The sequence below is a fragment of the Papio anubis genome, chromosome 10 (assembly GCF_008728515.1).
Source record: "Papio anubis isolate 15944 chromosome 10, Panubis1.0, whole genome shotgun sequence".
Lineage (NCBI taxonomy): Eukaryota > Metazoa > Chordata > Mammalia > Primates > Cercopithecidae > Papio > Papio anubis.
The window spans coordinates 32,208,043-32,231,923 of NC_044985.1; the positions used below are offsets into that span (position 1 = coordinate 32,208,043).

At 37.6% G+C, this 23,881-nt stretch overlaps 1 protein-coding gene and 1 long non-coding RNA gene across 9 annotated transcripts in view; one reads left to right on the forward strand and one right to left on the reverse strand.

Annotated features, from left to right (window-relative positions):
* Positions 1 to 23,881, forward strand: part of MBD5 (methyl-CpG binding domain protein 5) — a 493,059-nt gene that overhangs the window by 300,098 nt on the left and 169,080 nt on the right. Inside the window, exon 1 of one of the 8 annotated variants that reach the window (XM_009182192.1) lies at positions 17,760 to 17,788. The exons of the other annotated variants lie outside the window; for them this stretch is intronic. The gene's annotated coding sequence lies outside the window, so the exon portion shown is untranslated. Of the gene's footprint in view, positions 1 to 17,759; positions 17,789 to 23,881 lie in introns of those variants that run through there. 8 annotated transcript variants of the gene reach the window in all.
* LOC116269234 lies at positions 1,240 to 23,037 on the reverse strand. Its single transcript, XR_004176702.1, has 4 exons — positions 22,955 to 23,037; positions 22,030 to 22,115; positions 12,846 to 12,960; positions 1,240 to 1,320 (listed from the first exon to the last, which is right to left on the reverse strand). It is a non-coding gene; the product is annotated as an uncharacterized LOC116269234 (long non-coding RNA).

A 23,881-nucleotide genomic window follows, 5' to 3' on the forward strand; every position in this document is an offset into this window, starting at 1 on the left:
AGATCTCCCTGATTTCTAGGAGTCTGAAATCTCAGGAAAGATAAGAGTCAATGTAAGTAGTAATAATAATAATAGCAGCTAACACCTAAATAGTATTTACTCTACACAGGCACTGTTTTAAGTGTTTTACATATATTAATTCATTTAATCCTCAAAGCAATCCAATTAAATAGGTAATATTAACATCAACAAATAGGTGAGGAAATGCAGGCACGCAACAGTTAAGCAATTTGCCCAAAAGTGCCACAGTAAGTAAGTACCTGAGCCAAAATTTAATCCCAGGCTTTCTGGCACAAGAGTCAGTACTTAACCAGCAGCAAATTGCTTCTCAATATTAAAAAAGTCTAGCATCACTGAATCAATTCTAGTACATTGTGGGTTGCAAAATTAGTTGAAATACCAACATCCTTAATAAAGCTTTTCAAGGTTCTTTTCATTCTAATAGCTAGTATTTTGGACTACGTTAAAGAAAAAATTATGGATGACATTTGATGAGACAATAAAGAAGACTTTGTTCAGGGACGACTGCACTGGGGGCTGCAGTGGGAGAGAGAGATTGGGCCCAACTCTAACTCCAATAAGGGCAGTGGGTATCTATAGCCAAGGAGCAGAGTGGGTGTCAGTGGATGGAAAATTACTGAAAGGAAATATCAGAGGTAAGGAGAATTCTGGCTACACTGACTTGACAGGGTTATTTTAAAAGGCAGGCCATTTGATCAGATACCAAGGATGGGAGATTTTTGCTAAACTGATCCAGCAGGATACTTGCTTAAAGTGGACTAAACAGGCAGAGTCCCTAGACTAAGGATGGAGCCCAAGATTGAAGCCTTGTTGAGAGGAGGACTCAGAGGAGCCTAACTAATGTTTAGTCAAAGGAGGGAGTTTCTGTCAATCCTCCCTGTGGTTCAAAGGAAAGAAGAGTTGATCTTCTTTCCTTTGAATAATAGAAGTCTATTCCTCGTTTGGTAGAGGATATCTGCCGGATGTATGAACAATCAGGCATTTAATAAGGGGCATTTCTATGAAACAGAAAAAGAAAAACCAAGATTAATGTCTACAAACCCAGTTTCTGTGTCCAGAAGGCAGCCAGTCAAGAACATTTCTGGATATTGGGCTCAAAGCATCTTTAAATGGTCGACTGAGGGTGAGAGAAGCAACCCAAGAAATTTCCTGGTTTGCAATTTGAATGTGTTTAGCGATGACATCGGGTGAACTTTCTGAGGGGCCCAAACAGCAGCAGCATGATGGTCGCCTGCACACAATCTGTTATGGTAATTTGTTTGAAGTTCGTGTCAAGTTGTCCAGCTTCAGCTTGCAGAGCTTTGGGAAAATGGCAGTTTTAGTTCGTAGTGATGCCAAAGCAGAAGGATGGGAGAAAAAATTAGAATGTTAGTTTGGACACTTATAGCCAGATATCAAAGGAAACTAGAATTCTGGATCCTGTCCAGTGTACAAGAATATAACGAAACCTCAAAGACAATGAACAGAGCTAGAATCTAATAATAGGTCCACTATAGTTTTCCACTGAAACAAAATTTTTTACAATCTCCCCCCTTTTTAATTTTGTATTACAAAATAAATCTAGTGTCATTAGATTTGGCCTTATTATTTAAATAAGCATAGCAAGAATGTTAATCGATCACATAGGCCTTTTAACATTTGCTTTGTTTGAACTTTTCATAAGGAATCTCAGATTAAACTTTTAAAACCCAGGCTAGGATACCAAGCCAAGAACTCACCATCAGATTTTGCCACCTATTATGCCTACAGATTTGAGTGAATTCCTCTCTTCTCTAGGTCTCCAAGGTATCCAGAGTTTCCTGGGCCTCCCAAGAAGAGACTTCTGTATTCAATTTTAAGAATGGGAACCCTGTAAGCCAGATACCAGACTGGTATCTCAAGAGGGCTTTCTAAGCAATGATTTATAAAGTTGACTCTAGTTTCTTAAATCTGTTTAGTCATATCTGATTCTGTGTACTTCATTCTAAAATATGCCATTTCAGTCAAAGCCTTGGTAATATAATCAATGTTTCCAGCTCTGTCCTGCTATAATAAAGACATATTTTTATTGACCTTGTACAAATAACTATATTGTCATAAAAATTATAGTCAATAATAGTATCCATATTTTGGAGAGATTAGGCAGAGAGAAAAAAATAAATGTTTCATTTTGTTTACAAAGGCATAATCTGTAAGATTGCTGTAAGCTATAGATAGTTTAAGAGAAAAACATTTCTTTTAATATGGAAAACAAAACAATAAAGAACCAGCAATGTTCCAAACAAAAACTAATACAAATTAGTTCATTCAGTCTCATGTAATTAATTTTTGTTCTGCTTGATCTTGAATTAATAGCTTTATTAGCCCATCAACTTCTAAGGATCTGATAACAGTTTATTTGAAAAGAGAATTTGGTTGTTTCTGTGACACACAACAATAATAACTGGAAAAGAGGGTTTTGACAAAGTCCTATGAATGTCATGCAATTTCTGGAATATTTATATCAAAATTCCAAATTTATTCCAAACTTCTGGAAATTTATATCAATGACATACACTCATACCAATAGAAAATAAATAAGCTTAAACATCACATTTTATTTGACAGTGCTTCCTATGTAATTTAACATGTCAAATACACCAATGTAGGGTAACATCCTTTTTTTTTTTTTAATTATACTTTAAGTTCTAGGGTACAAGTGCACAACGTGCAGGTTTGTTACATATGTATACATGTGCCATGTTGGTGTGCTGCACCCATTAACTCATCATTTACATTAGGTATATCTCCTAATGCTATCCCTCCCCAACCCCACGATAGGCCCCAGTATGTGATGTTCCCCTTGCTGTGTCCAAGTGTTCTCATTGTTCAGTTCCCACCTATGAATGAGAACATGCGGTGTTTGGTTTTTTGTCCTTGCCATAGTTTGCTGAGAATAATGGTTTCCAGCGTCATCCATGTCCCTACAAAGGACATGAACTCATACTTTTTTATCGCTATTCCATGGTGTATATGTGCAATATTTTCTTTATCCAGTCTATAATTGATGGACATTGGGTTGGTTCCAAGTCTTTACTATTGTGAATTTTGCTGCAATAAACATACTTGTGCATGTGTCTTTATAGCAGCATATACCTTTGGGTATATACCCAGTAATGGGATGGCTGAGTCAAATGGTATTTCTAGTTATAGAGCCTTGAGGAATCACCACACTGTCTTCCACAATGGTTGAACTAGTTTACAGTCCCACCAACAGTGTAAAAGTGTTCCTATTTCTCCACATCCTCTCCAGCACCTGTTGTTTGCTGACTTTTTAATGATCGCCATTCTAACTGGTGTGAGATGGTATCTCATTGTGGTTTTGATTTGCATTTCTCTGATGGCCAGAGATGATGAGCATGTTTTCATGTGTCTGTTGGCTGCATAAATGTCTTCTTTCGAGAAGTGTCTCTTCATATCCCGTCTACTTTTTGATGGGGTTGTTTGCTTTTTCTTGTAAATCTGTTTGAGTTCTTTGTAGATTCTGGATATTAGCCTCTTGGCTTGAATAGTAATGCAAAAATGTTCCCCATTCCCAGGTTGCCTGTTCATTCTGACAGTTTTAGCCAGCAGAAACTCTTAGTTTACTGACCCACTTGTCAATTTTGTATCTCTTTGCTACTGCTTATAGACATGAGTCCTTGCCCATGCCTATGCCCCGAACAAATTAGTTTTCTTTAGGTTTTAGGTTTTTGTCTAATATAAGTCTTTAATCCATCTTGAATTATTTTTTGTATATGCAAGTAGCGATCCAAGCCAGCCAGCATGGTTGGGGCCAGTTCTAGCACCATTTATTAAGTAGGAATCCTTTCCCCATTTCTTGTTTTTGGCTAGGTTTTGTCAAAGATCGATGGTTGTAGATGTGTGGCCATTTTGAGGGTTCTTGTTCTGTCTCCATTGGTCGATATTCTGTTTTGGTACCCAGTACCGCCATTTTAATGCACCTCAGTATAGTTTGAAGTCAGGTGATGATGCCTCCAGCTTTGCCTGCTCAATGTCTGTAGGTGGTGGCAGCCGGGCCTTTTTGTTTCCATACATGGGAATCCCAGTTTTTTCCGTAATTTTTTCCAATTCGTGAAGAAAGCCACAGCTGATGGGATGGGTGCATTGAATCTATAAATTACCTTGGGCAGTATGGCTATTTCACGATACGATTCTTCCTATCCATGAGCATGGAATGTTCTTCCATTTGTTTGTGTCCCTTTACTTCATTGAGCAGTGGTTTGTAGTTCTCCTTGAAGAGGTCCTTCACATCTCTTGTGTGCTTGGACTTGTGGTATTTTATTCTCTAAGCACTTGTGAATAAACACTGCTTATCAGCTGTTTGTCTATGTTGCATAAGAATGCTAGTGACTTTGCACATTGATTTTTGTATCCTGAGACTCTGAAGCTGCTTGATCAGCTTAAGGGAGATTTCAGCTGAGGTAATGGGTTTTCTAACAGACAATCATGGGTCATCTGCAAACAGGGACAGTTTGATCTCCTCTTTCCTAATTGAATACCCTTTTTATTTTCTCCTGCCTGATTGCTCCTGGGCTGGAACCTCCAAACACCATGCTGGACTAGGAGTGGTGGAGAGGGCATCCCTGTTCTGTGCCAGCTGTGCTGAACGCCTCAGTTTTTGCCCATTCAGTATGATATTCGCTGTGGGTTTCTCATAAATAGCTCTTATTATTTTGAGATACATCCCATGAATACCTAATTTATTGAGAGTTTTTAGCATGAAGGATTCTTGAATTTTGTCAAAGGCCTTTTCTGCATCTGTTGAGATAATCATGTGGGTTTTGTCTTTGGTTCTGTTTATATGCTGGATTACATTTATTGATTTGCATATGTTGAACCAGCCAACCAGGGATGAAGCCCACTTGCTCAAGTTGGGTAAGCTTTTTGATGTGCTGCTGGATTCAGTTTACCAGTATTTTATTGAGGATTTTCACATCAATGTTCATCAGGGATATTGACCTGAAATTTTCTTATTTTGTTGTGTTTCTGCCAGGTTTTGGTATCAGGATGATGTTGGCCTCATAAAATGAGTTAGGGAGGATTCTCTCTTTTTCTGTTGATTGGAATAGTTTCAGAAGGAATGGTACCAGCTTCGACTTGTACCTCTGGTAGAATTCGGCTGCGAATCCGTCTTCTCCTGGACTTTTTTTGGTTGGTAGGCTATTAATTATTGCCTCAATTTCAGAGGCTGTTATTGGTCTATTCAGGGATTCAGCTTCTTCCTGGTTTAGTCTTGGGAGGGTGTATGTGTCCAGGAATTTATCCATTTCTTCTAGATTTTCTATTTTATTTGCATAGAGGTGTTTTAGAGTGTTCTCTGATGGTAGTTTATATTTCTGTGGGATCGGTGGTGATATCCCCTTTATCATTTTTTATTGCGTCTATTTGATTCTTCTCTCTTTTCTTCTTTATTAGTCTTGCTAGCAGTCTATCAGTTTTGTTGATCTCTTCAAAAAATCAGCTCCTGGATTCATTGATTTTTTTGAAGAGTTTTTTGTTCTCTATCTCCTTCAGTTCTGCTCCAGTCTTAGTCATTTCTTGCCTTCGTCTAGCTTTTGCATGTGTTTACTCTTGCTTCTCTAGTTCTTTTAATTGTGATGTTAGGGTATCAATTTTAGATCTTTCCTGCTTTCTCTTGTGGGCACTTAGTGCTATAAATTTCCCTCTACACACTGCTTTAAATGTGTCCCAGAGATTCTGGTATGTTGTATCTTTGTTCTCATTGGATTCAAAGAACATCTTTATTTCTGCCTTCATTTCGTTATGTACCCAGTAGTCATTCGGGAGCAGAACATCCTTCTTTTTACAAGATTAGAGCATTTAGGATTTGATTGGGGAACTTTGTCAAAAATGTTAAGAGTTGTAACACTTGATTAAATGGGATCACAGGTCACTGTGAAACAATACTTAGTTGTTTCTTTAACCATAGTAATTATAAAAGGTTTTGCAGGCAAATACAAAAATTTACATAATTGTAAAAAAGAAACCTTAGGTCTTTTAAAATTGATAAGACTTAGGTTTTTTAAGTAATTGAAAATGGACTAGAAAACTTTATTCTTTTAACAAAGAGAAAATTCAATTGTAGCTTTTCATCAGTAAATTATGAGCTCTATTTTTTTAAAGAACTTTATAAGTAAATCCATCCAATCTTAGCAACTTGACTATACAAAATTTCTTTTTCACAAACCTTTTCCAACCATTTTACGTCCATTCAGTTTTTATCGTACTCTTTTCCTTTTTCACATCCCAAAACAACAGTCATCTTACTTTAGTAGAAAACTATCCCTTTTTCCTCAATGAAAACACATTTTTAAATCTTTTATACTATTTCTCACTAAAAACACATCTTCCTTTTCTTACACACTTTGCACACAAAGTTGTTCCCCTTTACCTTTATTATTTCTAGTAGTTTAAATTAAACATATTGGTTATACTTTTTTATTATACTTTACGTTCTGGGATACGTGTGCAGAACATGCACGTTTATTACGTAAGTATACACGTGCCATGGTGGTTTGCTGTACCCATCAACCCATCATCTACGTTAGTTATTTCTCCTAATGCTATTCCTCCCCTAGCCCCCCACCCCCTGACAGACCCAGGTGTGTGATATTCCCCTCCCTGTGACCATGTGTTCTCATTGTTCAGTTCCCACTTATGAGTGAGAACATGTGATGTTTGGTTTTCTGTTCCTGTGTTACTTTGCTGAGAATGATGATTTCTAGCTTCATCCATGTCCCTGCAAAGGACATTAGCTCATTTTTTTTTTTTTTTTACAGCTGCATAGTATTCCATGGTGTATATATGCCACAATTTCTTTATCTAATCTATCACTGACGGGCATTTGACTTGGTTCCCAGTCTTTGCTGTTGTGAGCAGTGCTACAATAAACATATGTGTGCATGTGTTTTTATAGCAGAGTGATTTATAATCCTTTGGGTATATACCCAGTAATGGGATTGCTGGGTCAAATGATGTTTCTAGTTCTAGATCCTTGAGGAATCACTGCACTGTTTTCCACAATGGTTGAATTAATTTACACTCCCACCAACAGTGTAAAAGCATTCCTATTTTTCCGCATCCTCTCCAGCATCTGTTGTTTCCTAACTTTTTAATGCTCACCATTCTAATTGGCATGAGATGGTATCTCATTGTGGTTTTGATTTGCATTTCTCTAATGACCAGTTATAATGAATTTTTTTTTCGTATGTTTGTTGCCCTCATAAATGTCTTCTTTTGAGAAGTGTCTGATCATATACTTCGCTCAGCTTTTGATGGGGTTGTTTCTTGTTTTCCTGTAAATTTGTTTAAGTTCCTTGTAGATTCTGGATGTTAACTCTTTGTAAGGTGGATAGGTTGCAAACATTTTCTCGCATTCTGTAGGTGGCCTGTTCACTCTGATGATAGTTTCTGTTGCTGTGCAGAAACTCTTTAGTTTAAATAGATCCCATTTGTCAATTTTGGCTTTTTTGGCATTGCTTTTGGTATTTTAGTCTTGAAGTCTTTGCCCATGCCTATGCCCTGAATGGTATGGCCTAGATTTTCTTCTAGGGTTTTTGTGGTTTTAGGTCTTATGTTTAAGACTTTAATTCATCCTAAGTTAATTTTTCTATAAAGTGTAAGGAAGGGGTCCAGTTTCAGTTTTCTGCATATGGTTAGCCAGTTTTCCCAATAACATTTATTAAATAGGGAATCCTTTCCCCATTGCTTGTTTTTGTCAGCTTTGTCAAAGATCAGATAATTGTAGATGTGTGGCATTATTTCTGAGGCCTCTGTTCTGTTTCATTAGTCTATATATCTGTTTTAGTACCAGTATCATGCTGTTTGGGTTGTATAGTTTGAAGTCCGGTAGCATGATGCCTACAGCTTTGTTCTTTTTGGTAAGGATTGTCTTGGGTATACAGGCTCTTTTTTGGTTCCACATGAAGTTTAAAGTAGTTTTTTCTAATTCTGTGAAGAAAGTCAATGGCAGATTGATGGGGATAACATTGAATCTATAAATTACTTTGGGCAGTATGGCCATTTTCACGATATTGATTCTTCCTATCCATGAACTTAGAATGTTTTTCCGTTTGCTTGTCTCCTCTTTTATTTCCTTCAGCAGTGCTTTGTAGTTCCCCTTGAAGAGGTCCTTCACATCCCTTGTAAGTTGTATTCCTAGGTATTTTATTCTCTTTGTAGCAATTGTGAATGGGAGTTCACTAATGATTTGTCTGTTTGTCTGTTATTGGTGTATAGGGTGATTTTTGCACATTGATTTCGTATCTTGACACTTTGCTGAAGTTGCTTATCAGCTTGAGATTTTGGGCTGAGATGATGGGGTTTTCTAAGTATGAAATCATGACATCTACAAACAGACAATTTGACTTCCTCTCTTTCTATTTGAATACTCTTTATTTCTTTCTCTTGCCTGATTGCCCTGGCCAGAACTTCAAATACTATGTTGAATAGGAATGGAGAGAGAGGGCTTCATTCTCTTGTGCCGGTTTTCAAAGGGAATGCTTCCAGCTTTTGCCCATTCAGTATGATATTGGCTGTAGGTTTGTCATAAATAGCTCTCATTATTTTGAGATGTGTTCCATCAATACCTAATAGTTTGTGTTGAGTTTTTTAGCATGAAGGGGTGTTTGAATTTTATCAAAGAGCCTTTTTCTGCATCTATTGAGATAATCATGTGGTTTTGTCATTGGTTCTGTTTAAGTGATGGATTATGTTTATTGATTTACATATGTTGAACCAACCTTGCATCCATGGATAAAGTCAACTTGATCGTGGTGGATAAGCTTTTTGATGTGTTGCTTGATACGGTTTGCCAGTATTTTATTGAGAATTTTTGCATCGATGTTCATCAGGGATTTTGGCCTGAAGTTTTCTTTTTTTGTTATGTCTTTGCCAGGTTTTGGTATCAGAATGATTCTGCCCTCATAAAATGAGTTAGGAAGGAGTCCTTCCTTTTCTGTTGTTTGGAGTAGTTTCACAAGGAATGGTACCAGCTCCTCTTTCTACCTTTGGTAGAATTTGACTGTGAATCCATCTGTTCCTGGGCTTTTTTTGGTTGGTAAGCTATTAATTACTGCCTCAATTTCAGAACTTGTATTGCTCTATTCAGGGATTCGAATTTTCCTAATTTAGTCTTGGGAAGGTGTATGTGTCCAGGAATTTATCGATGTCTTCTAGATTTTTCTAGTTTATTTGTATAGAGGTGTTTATGGTATTCCCTGATGGTAGTTTGTATTTCTGTGGGAACAGTGGTGATATCCCCTTTATCATTTTTTATTGTGTCTATTTGATTCTTCTCTCTTTTCTTCTTTATTAGTCTGGCTAGTGGTCTATGTATTTTGTTAATCTCTTCAAAAACCCAGCTCCTGGATTCATTGATTTTTTGAAGGGTTTTCATGTCTCTGTCTCCTTCAGTTCTGCTCTGATCTTAGTTATTTCTTGTCTTCTGCTAGCTTTTGAATTTGTTTGCTCTTACTTCTCTAGTTCTTTTAATCGTGATGTTAGGGTGTCAATTTTAGATCTTTTCTGCTTTTTCCTGTGGGCATTTAGTGCTATAAATTTCCCTCTAAAAACTGCTTTAGCTGTGTCCCAGAGATTCTGGTACGTTATATCTTTGTTCTCATTGGTTTCAAAGAACATCTTTGTGTCTGCCTTGATTTCATTATTTACCCAGTAGTCATTCAGGAGCAGGTTGTTCAGTTTTCATGTAGTTGTGCAGTTTTGAGAGAGTTTCTTAATCCTGACTTCTAATTTGATTGCACTGTGGTCTGAGAGACTGTTTGTTACAATTTCTGTTCTTTTGCATTTGCTGAGGAGTGTTTTACTTCCAATTATGTAGTCAATTTTAGAATAAGTGCTATGTGATGCTGAGAAGAATGTGTGTTCTGTTGATTTGGGGTGGAGAGTTCTGTACATGTCTATTAGGTCAACTTGGTCCAGAGCTGAGTTCAAGTCCTGAATGTCCTTGTTAATTTTCTGTCTAGTTGATCTGTCTAATGTTGACAGTGGGGCGTTAAAGTCTCCCAGTATTATTATGTGGGAGTCTAAGTCTCTTTGTAGGTCTCTAAGAACTTGCATTATGAATCTCTCAGTGCTTCTGTATTAGGTGCATATATATTAGGTTAGTTACCTCTTCTTGTCGCATTCATCCTTTTACCATTATGTAAAGCCCTTCTTTGTCTTTTTTTACCTTTGTTGGTTTAAAGTCTGTTTTATCAGAGACTAGGATTGCAACCCCTGCTTTTTATTGCTTTCTATTTGCTTGGTAAATATTCTCCATCCCTTTATTTTGAACCTATGTGTGCCTTTGCATGTGAGATGGGTCTCCTGAATATAGCACACTGATCGGTCCTGACTTTCTCCAATTTGCCAGTCTGTGTCTTTTAATTGGGACATTTAGCCAGTTTACATTTAAGGGTAATATTGTTATTTCTGAATTTGATCCTGTCATTATGATGCTGGCTGGTTATTCTGCCTGTTAGTTGATGCAGTTTCTTCATAGTGTCAACAGACTTTACAATTTGTTATGTTTATGCAGTGGCTGATACCGGTTTTTCCTTTCCATTTTTAGTGCTTCCTTCAGGAGCTCTTGTAAGGCAGGCCTGGTGGTGACAGAATCTCTCAGCATTTACTTGTCTGTAAAGGATTTTATTTCTCCTTCCCTTATGAAGCTTAGTTTGGTTGCATATGAAATTTTGGGTTGAAAATTCTTTTCTTTAAGAATGTTGAATATTGGTCCTTACTCTCTTCTAGCCTCTTCTGCAGACAGAGCTGCTATTAATCTGATGGGATTCCCTTTATGGGTAACCTGACCTTTCACTCTGGCTGCTCTTAACATTTTTTCCTTCATTTCAACCTTGGTGAATCTGACCATAATGTGTCTTGTGGTTGCTCTTCTCAAGGAGTATCTTTGTGTTCTTCTCTGTATTTCCTGAATTTGAATGTTGACCTGTCTTGCTAGGTTGGGGATGTTCTCCTGGATAATATCCTGAAGAGTGTTTTCCAACTTGGTTGCATTCTCCCCATCATTTTCAGGTACACTAATCAAATGCAAGTTTGGTCTTTTCACATAGTCCTATATTTCTTCGAGGCTTTGTTCATTCCTTTTCATTCTTTTTTCTCCAATCTTGTCTTCACACTTTATTTCATTAAGTTGATCTTCAATCTCTGATATCCTTTCTTCCACTTGATCGATTCTGCTATTGATACTTGTGTATACTTCACAAAGTTGTTGTGCTGTGTTTTTCAGCTCCATCAGGTCATTAATGTTCTTCTCTAAACTGGTTATTCTACTTAGCAGTTCTTGTAACCTTTTTTCAAGGTCCTTAGCTTCTTTGCATTGAGTTAGAACATGCTCCTTTAGCTCAGAGTTTGTTATTACCCACCTTCTGAAGCCTACTTCTGTCAATTTGTCAGACTCATTCTCTGTTCAGCTTTGTTCCCTTGCTGGCAAGGAGTTGTGATCCTTTGGAGGAGAAGCATTCTGGTTTTTGGAATTTTCAGCCTTTTTGAGCTGGTTTTTCCTCATCTTCCTGGATTTACCTACCTTTGGTCTTTAATGTTGGTGATCTTCAAATGGGGTTTCTGTGTGGATGTCCTTTTTGTTGATGTTGATGCTATTTCTTTCTGTTTATTAGTTTTCCTTCTAACAGTCAGGCTTCTCTGCTGCGGGTCTGCTGGAGTTTGCTGGAAGTCCACTCCAAACCCTGTTTCCCTGGGTATCACCAGTGCAGGCTTCAAAACAGCAAAGATTGCTGCCTGTTCCTTCCTCTGGAAGGTTCGTCCCAGAGTGGCACCCGCTAGATGCCACCTGGAGCCCTCCTGTATGAGGTGTCTGTCGACCCCTGCTGGGAGGTGTCTCCTAGTCATGAGGCACGGGGGTCAGGGACACATTTGAGGAGGCAGTCTATCCCTTAGCAGAACTCAAGCACTCTGCCGGGAGATCTGCTGCTCTCTTCAGAGGTGGCAGGCAGGAACATTTGCGTCCACTGAAGGTGTGCCCACAGCTGCCCCCTTCCCCCTGGTGCTCTGTCCCAGGGAGTTCTATGTATAAGCCCCTGACTGGGATTGCTGCCTTTCTTTCAGAGATGCTGTTCCCAGAAAGGAGGAATCTAGAGAGGCAGTCTGGCTACAGTGGCTTTGCCAAGCTGTGGTGGGCTCTGCCCAATTCAAACTTCCCAGCGGCTTTGTTTACACTGTGAGGGTAAAACCACCTACTGAAGCCTCAGTAATGGCAGACACCCCTCCCCGCTCCAAGCTCGAGCCTCCCAGGTCGACTTCAGACTGCTCTGCTGGCCGCAAGAATTTCAAGTCAGTGGATCTTAGCTTACTGGGCTCTGTGGGTGTGGGATCCACTGAGCTAGACCACTTGGCTCCCTGGCTTCAGCCCCCTTTCCAGGGGAGTGAACAATTGTCTCACTGGCGTTCTAGGTGCCACTGGGGTATGAACAAAAATTCCTGCAGCAAGCTCAGTGTCTACCCAAATGACTGCTCCGTTTTTGCTTGAAACCCAGGGCCCTAGTGGCGTAGGCACCCGAGGGAATCTCCTGATCTGAAGGTTGTGAAGACCACGGGAAAAGCAGAATATCTGGGCTAGAACATCAGAATATCTGGGCTGTTCCTAATGGCACAGTCCCTCAGTGCTTCCCTTGGCTAGGGGAGGGAGGTCCCTGACCCCTTGTGCTTCCCGGGTGAGGCAACGCCCCACCCTGCTACTGCTTGCCCTCCATGGGCTGTACCCACTGTCTGACCAGTCCCAGTGAGATAAGCTGGGTACCTAAGTTGGAAATGCAGAAATCACCCACCTTCTGCGTTGATCTCACTGGGAGCTGCAGATCGGAGCTGTTCCTATTTGATCATCTTGCCAGCCACGCTGCTTGTACTTTTTAGCCATCAGTAGTCTTTTCCTTACAGAGAAAACTAGGAAGTAGAAAACTGTAAACTGTCTGTCATAGATCAGCATTTTATAAACATACCATCTCACAATTCCTATAGACATACGCTTCCTCATGCTATAGTTTTTCATGTGGCAAAAGGACTTTTTTTTACAGACCTAGATAGCTTAACTTCTTTATATTGTATGAAAACAAGATGCCAAAAGTTGATAAACTTATGTTCAGCAATTAATGTTTCAGTGTTATGGTTTTTGTTGTTTGGTTTTTTTTGTTGTTTTGTTTTTAAGACAGAGTCTCACTCTGTCACCCAGGCTGGACTGCAGTGGTGCCGTCTTGGCTCACTGCAACCTCCACCTCCCAGATTCAAGCGATTCTCCTCTCTCAGCCTCCCGAGTAGCTGGGATTACCGGTGGTGCCACCACGCCCAGCTAATTTTCTGTATTTTTAGTAGAGACGGGGTTTCACCATGATGGCCAAGCTGGTCTCAAACTCCTGGCCTCAGGTGATCCGCCCACCTTGGCCCCTCAAAGTGCTGGGATTACAGACGAGACTGGGCGCGTTCAGGGTGGTATGGCCATAGGCAAGTGCTGGGATTACAGATGTGAGCTATGGTGCCCAGCCTGTTTCAGTAGTTTTATCTTTCTTATAAATTATTTAGATATTCAGTAACTATCTCTTACTCAACGTAGCATAACTCTAAAGTTTCCAGTTACCAAAAAGATTTTGGCAACTGTTTTTAGGCATATATATATATACACATATGGTTATTTTAGGGATAGTTATTACTGAAAAGCTCATTTACAAGCTTTTATTGACTTATATCCATTCAATTCACTTGTTTGTAACAACTGTGTATTGTTCATGGATATGAGACATTAAACAAAGCTAGCCATTATCTTTTTTTCTTTGTTTTCTTTTTCTAAGGAGAGGGGAACTAAGAACAGAGCCCAAGATTGGAGCCTAGTTAAAAAGAGGACTCAGAGGAGCTTGATTAAAATTTTGTCAGAGGAACTTTTTCCATAGTTCTTTAGCTAGGTTACAGATTGCTCATCTCCATATTCTAGACCAACCTGCATCCTGCTGCTACATTAAGTAAATTATCACTTTAATCCTGTTGGTACCTTGCTCAAATCCCTCTTATGGTCCCACATATCCACTGCCAGAAAAGGATTTAAACAAAGGTACCATAGCTGAAAGCACCTCCCCACAAGCTCAATATTTCCTTGAAGTCTCTTGTTTTACATTAAAAATTCACATGTTTTACATTTCACTCCAAAATACACCTGTTTGTTTTAATATGAAAAGAATGTTTTAAATTAGGTATCACTTAAATCTCTTCACTTAATTCTTCAAATGTTCAAGTAAAATTGAAGAGTCGAGAAGATGCTTCATGTTTATCCTGGGCCTTCCAGTGGACCATGAGGTATATATTTCTACTTGAAAAGCCCAAGAATACAGAGTACATTTTGCGTGACTTTGCTTCATTTTTAAGACCCTCAATTATCTGGCCCCAGTCCAACCTTCCCATCTTGCTGTTTCCCTTCATTAATCCTCTGATAAATCCATTCATCTACTCATCTACAATTATTTACAACATGCCAACCATGTACCAGGCACTGCTTTCTGAAGATGTCTTATAATGTATACCACCCATATATCTTTGCTTTTGTCCTTTCTCCTTACTTAGAATATCTTCCCTCTTTACTTCTGTCTACTAAAGTGCTAATATTTAAGACTAATTTTAACACTAGTTGTATTAATCCGTTCTCACGTTACTGTAAAGAACTGCCTAAGACTGGGTACTTTATAAAGAAAAGTGGTTTAATTGACTCACAGTTCCATAAACTGTACAGGAAGCATGGCTGGGGAAGCCTCATGAAACTTAAAATCATTGGTGAAGGGGAAGCAGGCACGTGTTTTATGGCCAGAGTAGGAGGAAGAGAGCAAAGGGGCTAGTGCTGCATACTTTTAAACAATGAGATCTCATGAGAACTCACTCCTTATCATGAGAACAGCCAGAGGAAAATCTACCCCCATGATCCAATCACCTCCCACCAGGGCACTCCTCCAATACTGAGGATTACAATTTGACATGAGATTTGGCCAGGGACACAAATCCAAATCACAACACCTGCTTTTCCTGACTACCCCAATCAGGACTCTGAATTCCTATAAAACTTACTTGATACTTATTATATAATAGCCTATATTTTTGATATTTGTATGGGTAGGTCTTGTAAATTTTTTAAGGAAGAGTTCATCATGCAGAGAAGCATGTAGATTACATTTGGGTATATAAGATGGAAGTAAACATGTATTTATAGTTTCTTATTTATTACGTGCAATCTCATATCCTCAGCTTGCTACCAAATTAGTGGGCACTTAGGAGTTGTTGTTCCCACCAGTAATATAACATTATAACACTTGAAATAGACCCATTCAGTGACTCAAGATTTAAGTTACAGTGTAGTGATACCTTACATTTCTTAAATAAAATCATCGTATTTCTTAAAAAAATTCAACCCAGAATCTAGCATAGTACTTGGTTCATAGTTGATATTAAATAAATACTTCTTACAATAATAAATGAATGGATGAACAAATTGAAAAACATGAAGTTGATGGTTAATAATAAAAATATTTTTAAAAGGAAAAAGGAGGAAAATTGTACATAAAAGATAGAAGCTTATTTTACATCAGAGTGTTTGGTAGTAAGAAAAGTCAAGAATATGCAGAAGATTAAATTGATTAGTCTTTCAGACCAGGTCAGTTTTTGTGTTGAGCTTGTGCTTTGTTATTTTTTGTTTTGAGGTTTTAAAAGCATTTAGATGGAACTACAGTTACACATCTTCAGTTAATGGGAAAAGCATCAGGGTACTTGAAAACCTAGACAATTTTCTTCACAACTTAAACCATGCTAAAAAAGGGACTAAATAATACCCCAAAACTTGAGCATACAGTGGCTCACACCTGTAATCCCAGCACTTTTGGAGGCCAAGGAGGGCAGATCACCTGAGGTCGACAGTTCAAGACCAGCCTGACCAACACTGAGAAACCCCGTCTCTACTAAAAAAAAAAAAAAATTAGCCAGGCATGGTTCATGCCTGTAATCCCAGTTACTCGGGAGGCTGAGGCAGGAGAATCGCTTGAAACTGAGAGGCAGAGGTTGCAGTGTGCCAAGATCATGCCATTGGACTCCAGCCTGTGCAACAAGAGCGAAACTCCGCCTCAAAAAAAAAATTATTCAAGTTAACCACATGTAAAGAACCATGTTTAAATCCTTTGAAGTAATAGATGAGGCCAAAGTAATTCTTCAAAAAAATTCTTTTAATTTTTGTATATTTAATGGGTACGAGTGCAGACTTTTACATACATGTATTGTGTAGTGGTAAAGTCTGGGCTTTTATTGTACTTGTCACCTGAATAATGAACAATGTACCCAATAGGTAATTTTTCAACCCTCACCCCTTCCCATCCTCCCACCTTTTGTTGTCTCCAGGGTCTATTATTCCACTCTGTATGTCCAGGTGTTTCCATCATTTACTCCTCGCTTGTGTGAAAACATGCAGTATTTTACTTTCTCTTTCCGAGTTATTTCACTTAGCTATAATGACCTCCAGTTCCACCCATGTTGCTGCAAAAGACACAATTTCATTCTTTTTTTATGGCTGAGTAGTATTCCATGGCATGTATATACCACATTTTCTTTATCCAGTCCTCTGTTGATGGACACTTAAGTTGATTCCACATCTTTGCTTTTGTGAATAGTGCTGCAGTGAACATGAGTGCAAGTATCTTTTTGGTATAAGGATTTCTTTCCCATTGGGTACATACTCAAGTGGTGGGATTGCTGGATCGAATTTTGTTCTATTTTTAGTTCTTGAAGAAATTTCCCTACTGTTTTCCATAAAAGTTGTACTAATTTACATTCCTACCAATGGTGTATACATATTTTTATTATCCCCATCCTCTGCAACATCTGTTGTTTTTTCACTTTTTAATAATAGTGCTTCTGACTGGTGTCAGATGGCATCTCATTGTGGTTTTAATTTTTATTTCTCTGATGATTAGTGATGTTGTGCATTTTTTCATGTGTTTTTTAGCCACTTGTGTGTCTGCTTTTGAATAATGTCTGCTCATTTACTTTGCTTACTTTTTAATGTTTTTGTTGTTGTTGTTGTTCAGTTGTTGGAGTTCCTTGTAGATTCTGGATATTAGCCCTTTATTTGGATGCAGAGTTTACAAAATTTTTTCCCATTCTATAGATTGTCTGTTTTTTCTGTTAATTGTTTCTTTTGCTGTGCAGAATCTTTTTACTTTAATTTAGTCATATTTGTCTATTTTTGTTTTTCTGGCATTTGTCTTTGAGAACTTACTCATAAATTCTTTGTCTAGATCAGTGTTCAGAAGAGATTTCCTAGGTTTTCTTCTAGGATTTTGTAGTTCCCAATCTTACATTTAGGTATGTAATCCATCTTGAGTTAATTTTTGTATATGGTGATATACAAAAATTCTTATGCATATGGCTATCCAATTTTCCCAGTACCCCTTATTGAATAGGATGTACTTTCTCTAGTGTATTTTGGTTTTTTCCTTGAGACAGAATCTCACTCTTTTCCAGGCTGAAGTGCAGTGGTGAAATTTTGGATCACTGCAACCTCTGCCTCCTGCGTTCAAGCATTCTCGTGCCTCAACCACCCTAGTAGCTGGGATTACAGACATGCACCACCATACCCAGCTAATTCTTTTATTTGTAGTAGAGACAGGGTTTCACTGTGTTGGCCAGGGTGGTCTGGAACTTCTGGCCTCAAGTGATCTGCTAGTCTCGGCCTCCCAAAGTGCTGGGATTACAGGTGTGAGCCACTGCACCCAGCCTCTCAGTGTATATTTTTGTTGACTTTGTTGGACATCAGTTGGTTATATGTATATGGCTTTATTTCTGGGTTCTCTATTCTGATCCATTGATCGTTGTGTCTGTTTTCATACCAGTACCATGCTATTTTGGTTACTATAGCCTTGTAGTGTAAACTGGAGTCAGGTTATGTGATGTCTCCAGCTTCATTTTTTTTTGCTTACAATTGATTTGGCTATTTGGGGTCTTATTTTTTAGATCCATATTAATTTTAGGATTGTTTTTTCTAATTCTGTGAAAAATGGTGCTGCTAATTTGATAGGGATTGTGTTGAATCTGTAGATTGCTTTGGGCAATATGGTCGTTTTAACAATACTGATTCTTCCAATCCATGAGCATAGGATGTTTTTCCATTTGTTTGTGTCATCAACGATTTTTTCATCAGTGTTTTGTAGTTCTGTTTATAGAGATATCTCACCTTGGTTAAATATATTTCTAGGGTTTTGGGTAGTTTTCGGTAGCTATTGTCAATGAGATTGCCTTCTTCATTTGGTCCTTTACTATATCGTTATTGGCATATAGATACGCTACTGATATCTGTGTGGTAATTTTGTATCCTGAAACTTTACTGGATTCATTGATCAAATCTAAGAGGTTTTTCGTGGAGTCTTTAGAATTTTCTGGATATAAGATCATATCATCAGTGAACAGGGATAATTTGACTTTCTCTTTTCCAATTCAGATACCTTTTATTTTTTTTATCTTGCCTGATTGCTGTGGTAAGGACTTCCATTACTGTGTGGAATAAGAATGGTGAATGTGGGCATCCTTATCTTGTTTCAGTTCTTAGAGGCAATTCTTTCAGCTTTTCCCCACCAAGTCTGATGTTGGCTGTAGGACTGTCATATATGGCCTTTATTATTTGGAAGTATGTTTCTTCTATGCCTAGTTTGTTGAGGATTTTTATCATGAAGGAATGCTGAATTTTATTGAATGCTTTTTCTGCATCTATTAAGATGATCATATGATTTTTGTCCTTAGTTCTGTTTTGTGATGTATTACATTTATTGATTTGTGTATGTTGAATCATCTTTGCATAAATTCTATCTCATCATGTGTTATGTTTTTGATGTGCTGTTGGAATTGTATTTGCTAGTATTTTGTGGAAGATGTTTCCATCTATCTTCATCAGGAATATTAGTCTTTAGTTTTGTTGTTGTTGTGTCCTTGTCTGGTTTTGGTGCCATACGGACCTCATAGAATGAGTTAGATAAAATTACCTCCTCCTTGATTTTCATCTGCTCCTGCACTTTTGTTTTATTGGGAGTTTGGGGTTGTTTTTTGTTTGTTTGTTTGTTTGCTGCTTGCTTTGGGGTTTTTTTTGTTTTGTTTTTCTATTTTTTTTGACAGAATCTCACTCTGTCACTCAGGCTAGAGTGACAGCCTGAGTTATGGTTCACTGCAGCCTCGACCTCTCAGGCTCAGGTGATCCTCCCATTTCACCCCTCTCAAGTAGCTGGGGCTATAGGTGCATATTTCACCACACCCAGCTAATTTTTGTATTTTTTGTAGAGACAGGGTTTCACTATATTCACTATATTGCCCAGGCTGGTCTCAAACTCCTGGGCTTAAGCATTCCATCTGCCTTGGCCTCCCAAAGTGCTGGGACTATAGGCATGAGCCACCGCACCCAGCCCTGTTGGGACTTTTTTTATTTACTGACTTAATCTTGCTGTTCATTGTTAATCTGTTCAAGGGCTCTATTTCTTCCTGGTTCAACCTCAGGGGGTTGTGTGTTTCTAGGAATGTATCCATCCCTCTAAGTGTTCTAGTTTTTGAGCATATAGTTGTTCATAATAGTTGATAATCTTTTGTATTTCTGTGATATCAGTTGTAATGTCTCCCTTTTCATTTCTTATTGTGTTTATTTGGATCTTCTCTCCTCTTTTCCTAGTCTATCTAATGGTTTATCAATTTTGTTTGCCTTTCAGAGAAACAACTTTTCATTTCATTGTTCCTTTGTATTTTTTTTTCTCTATTTGATACCTTACATTTTAAATAAAGGGAAACTAAAAAAACGTTTCAAATCAAAATGCCAATAAGAATTTTATAACAAAAGAGTTCTGTAGTCAAATTAATTTGGTAAAATATACTGGATTGAACTGCATTCTGCAAGCATGTATTGCATTTCTGTAGATGTATATTGTTCAATGAAATATAACTTAGTAAACAGTTACATTATTCCAAATTATTATAGACCAAAGGTGTCCAATCTCTTTGGCATCCCTGGATCACACTGGAAGAAGAATTGTCATGGGCCACACATAAAATACACTAATACTAATGATAGATGATGAACTAAAAAAAATTGCCAAAAATCATATAAAGTTTTAAGAAAGTTTACGAATTTGTGTTGGGCTGCATTCAAAGCCATCCTAGGTCTCATGCAGACTGCAGGCCATGCGTGAACAAGCTTGTTATAGACATTTGAATTATGTCCTGTCATGCAGATAGGTTCCCAAGGGCCATTTTTGTGGTACCTGTTTTTGTCCCCTAAGTATGCAGATCTGGGAAAGCAGACCCACTCAGATCCCTACTAACTTGCCTAGGAGAAACATCTAGACTAACCCTCAAGATACTACTAATACATCTATCAATCAATCACAAAAGCCTGGAATTCTGAAAATACTAGATTATAAATATTTTTAAAGCATCCCCAGTACTTTTTTACCTTTGTGCTTTTGCAAACCTTTCCCGTTCCATTTACCTATTCTCTGTTTCCTCTATTTCTATATATTAAAATCCCAACTCTTTTTTTAAGAGATGAAGTCTCACTGTGTTACCCAGGCTGGTCTTGAACTCCTGACCTAAAGCAACCCTCCTACCTCGGACTCCCAGAGTGCTGGGATTACAGGTATGAGCTGCCACCCCCAGCCTCAATTTTTAAAAAATGCTATACTGTCTTTGAACCTTTCTTCAAGCTCTCCAATGGTAATTAAACTATTCCTTGTTTGGTTTACTCATTCTCACTTTGCATTTATTTCACTGATAGCACATCTAACAATCTGCTTTATTGATCGATACAATTATTGTGCATGTATGCTACGCTAGACTCCGTAATATGACCTCTAATTCTTCCTCACTCTAGAGAAGCTCATAGGCTAGCCGAGAAGGCAGATACATAACCAAATTTCTACAGTGTAAAGTGATATGTATTCATAAAGGTATACAACACTGATGGTAATCAGATTGACCTGGGAAAATATGGACTAAAGTATTTGAATGTAAATTGGCTTATACAATGGAGCTTTTAGCTTCATTTATAACGTTCAAGTCTAAAGTAGAATGTTGTCATTCTTATTGTATGTAACTTACTATTCAACAGCTTGTAAGTGCCTTGAGGACCTGACCTGTGTATTATTCATTTTTCTATTTCCTATTGTACCTAGTACTACTTCAGTTACCCAGAATACACTCAATAAATGTTTGTTAAGTTTCATTAGTTTCTAGGAGTTGCTCTTTTTTATGAAATTTGATCTTAATCTGCAGTTTAATTTATCTTCATATTCAGACTCCTATTTTTTCCTGCTTTAAAATGTAATTGTAGGGAAGGAGACAACACACAAAACTTACATACTTGGATTATTATTTGACTTTCTCAGTAGCAGTTTGGAAACTGTAGACTTACTCCATGGGCATTGCCTTTGCACAAAATATTTATGGAATTGCTTTTTTTCCACACTATTTTGAACACACATGTTAGTTAAATCAGAATTCTTAGTCCAACTCAATGTCATCTAAAACTAAGTTTAGTGGGTCAAATGTTATGTATATATGTATATAACTTTTATATATAAAAACGTGATGAAGATAGATGCAAAAGTTATATATACGTTTTTAGATCAGAAACAACAGGGGCATCTTTAATTAAAGTTATCTTTAATTCAAAAACATCATTCTTGTTTCATTATTTTCTTTTAAAAAAGTCATTATAGCTCAATTTTTAAATTCTTAATTGAATATTTTTAATTGAGAAAGTGTATACATTCATGCTCATGATGATGATTTTTGCATTATTACATTCACTGTCATTAGGTAATGATAATGGATGTGCGACAAAAATCGGCCTCATTAGCTGATTACCTGAACCTTTACCTAAAGGAGCCTAACCTGGAGATAAAACCAAGGATATATTAGATGGAGCAAATACTGTAAAACAACATTTATTTCAACTGCACTTACTCAGTTTCTGAGAAATCAAACAGTAGTTGAGCTGAAGTTTACCTCTGCTTTAGCCAGAAAGAAAAGAAGTGCCAGTCAAATCGATCCTATAGACATAAATAGATAGATACATTTAAGAAAACAAATGCTTTTTTAAAGCCTGTGAGCTCATTTGGAATATCCATTTACTTCCAATTTTTATTCTGACTTCAAAATATTTTATTTTATAAGTTTATGAAATCATCTTTTTAAAAATATGGCCTAGATACCTTTTTTCAATTTCCCCTTAATTAATGTTTTATTTATAAGTAATAAAGCAATTGTACTTCTCCAGACTGTACTAATTAAGCCCGGCAAAATTCACTTGTAAGTAATTAGTACAAAATACATATTTTCATAAGGGTTCAAATAGGTTTATGGAGCATAAATATCACGGGGTAAAAATAGAGGTTTGAGGGGTACTAGCTTAACCTTTTATGTTTGATGTATCAGAAAGGCAAATGAGCTACTGTCAGAGGCATAACCTGGAGTGATTTGAGCAACAATTGCACATTGTTATATTTTATACAAAATATATATTCACAAATAATATCCAACATGTCCAGACTTTTAACAGGGTACTTTGGTTTTTATAAAAATTATTTAGAACTGTTACAAGGCATACCTTGCTTTGTGTAGGCATTAGGCTTGTTTTATAAAAAATTATGTTAATAACAGTTACCATTTGCATGCTGCTTTGAGTTTACCAAATATTTTTATATTTATCATGTCAGTTAATCCCAGAAACGTTGGAGATAATACCTATAAGGTAGGCAAGAGTTAAGACTCCTTTGGTTGTAAGTAAGAACATTCCCCCCACCACACACACACACTGGCTTAAGCCCTCCTGCCATACACGCGGACACACACACACACACACACACACACACGCTCTCTCTCTCTCTACCTTAGGCCAAAAAAGGGTATGTTGGGTCATAGGATGGAATGTTCAGATAGGCTGATATGAGACTCCCAGCTGTTTCTCTCTGGATTAGCGGCATTGTTAACTCCAGTCTTGGTAGCCCTGACAGTTTTGAGTATCACTGGCCGTGATTTGGCTAAATGCCAATCTCTGGACCCATCACTGTAGACAGAGAGAGAGAAGGATATGCTGATTGACTTTGGCAGCTAGATACATCTCTAGAGCTGGGATAAAATTTCCAAAGCAAAATCCATATACGGCTACCAGAAGTAGCAGGAAAGAATGGTGAGAAGTCAAACAACAAACATCCACTCCAGCAGATGCAATCATCTCCACTTTACAGATGAGAAAATGGATACTCAGGCTGAATGACCTACTCAAACCTAGGTCTTCTCATTACAAATCCTGCTGTAGATTCCTTAAAGGAAAACAGGGATGGAAAAGAAAAGAGACGTGGTTTCAGGTATGACATCTATTTCTAGTCTATGTTTTGTAGTTAATCAGGCATGATTGTCTTTAGGGAGATAAGTGAGTTTGATCTATGTGGGGTGGTTGAACAAGACATTGTGTGAAATAAAATGTCCCAAGATGAGTGTGGAGGAGTAGGAAGAGGTGCAGTGGACATGATCCTTATGATCCCAAGTTAGGAATTTTGGAATACTAAATAAAAATAGCTAACAAGTATTAGCTACTTACTGTGTCTCAGGCATTTTGCTAATTACTGTTCATATATCATTTGACAATCATCACATTCCTATGAAATGAAGATTTTACAGATAAGGGAGCTTAAGCAAAAAGAGGTTTAATATCTTATCAAGGATTATATAACTAGAAAGAAATAGAGCCAGGATTTGAATCTAGTCTAGAACCTATGCTCCTACCCACAGTAGTGCCTGTTTTTGTCATGGTTAC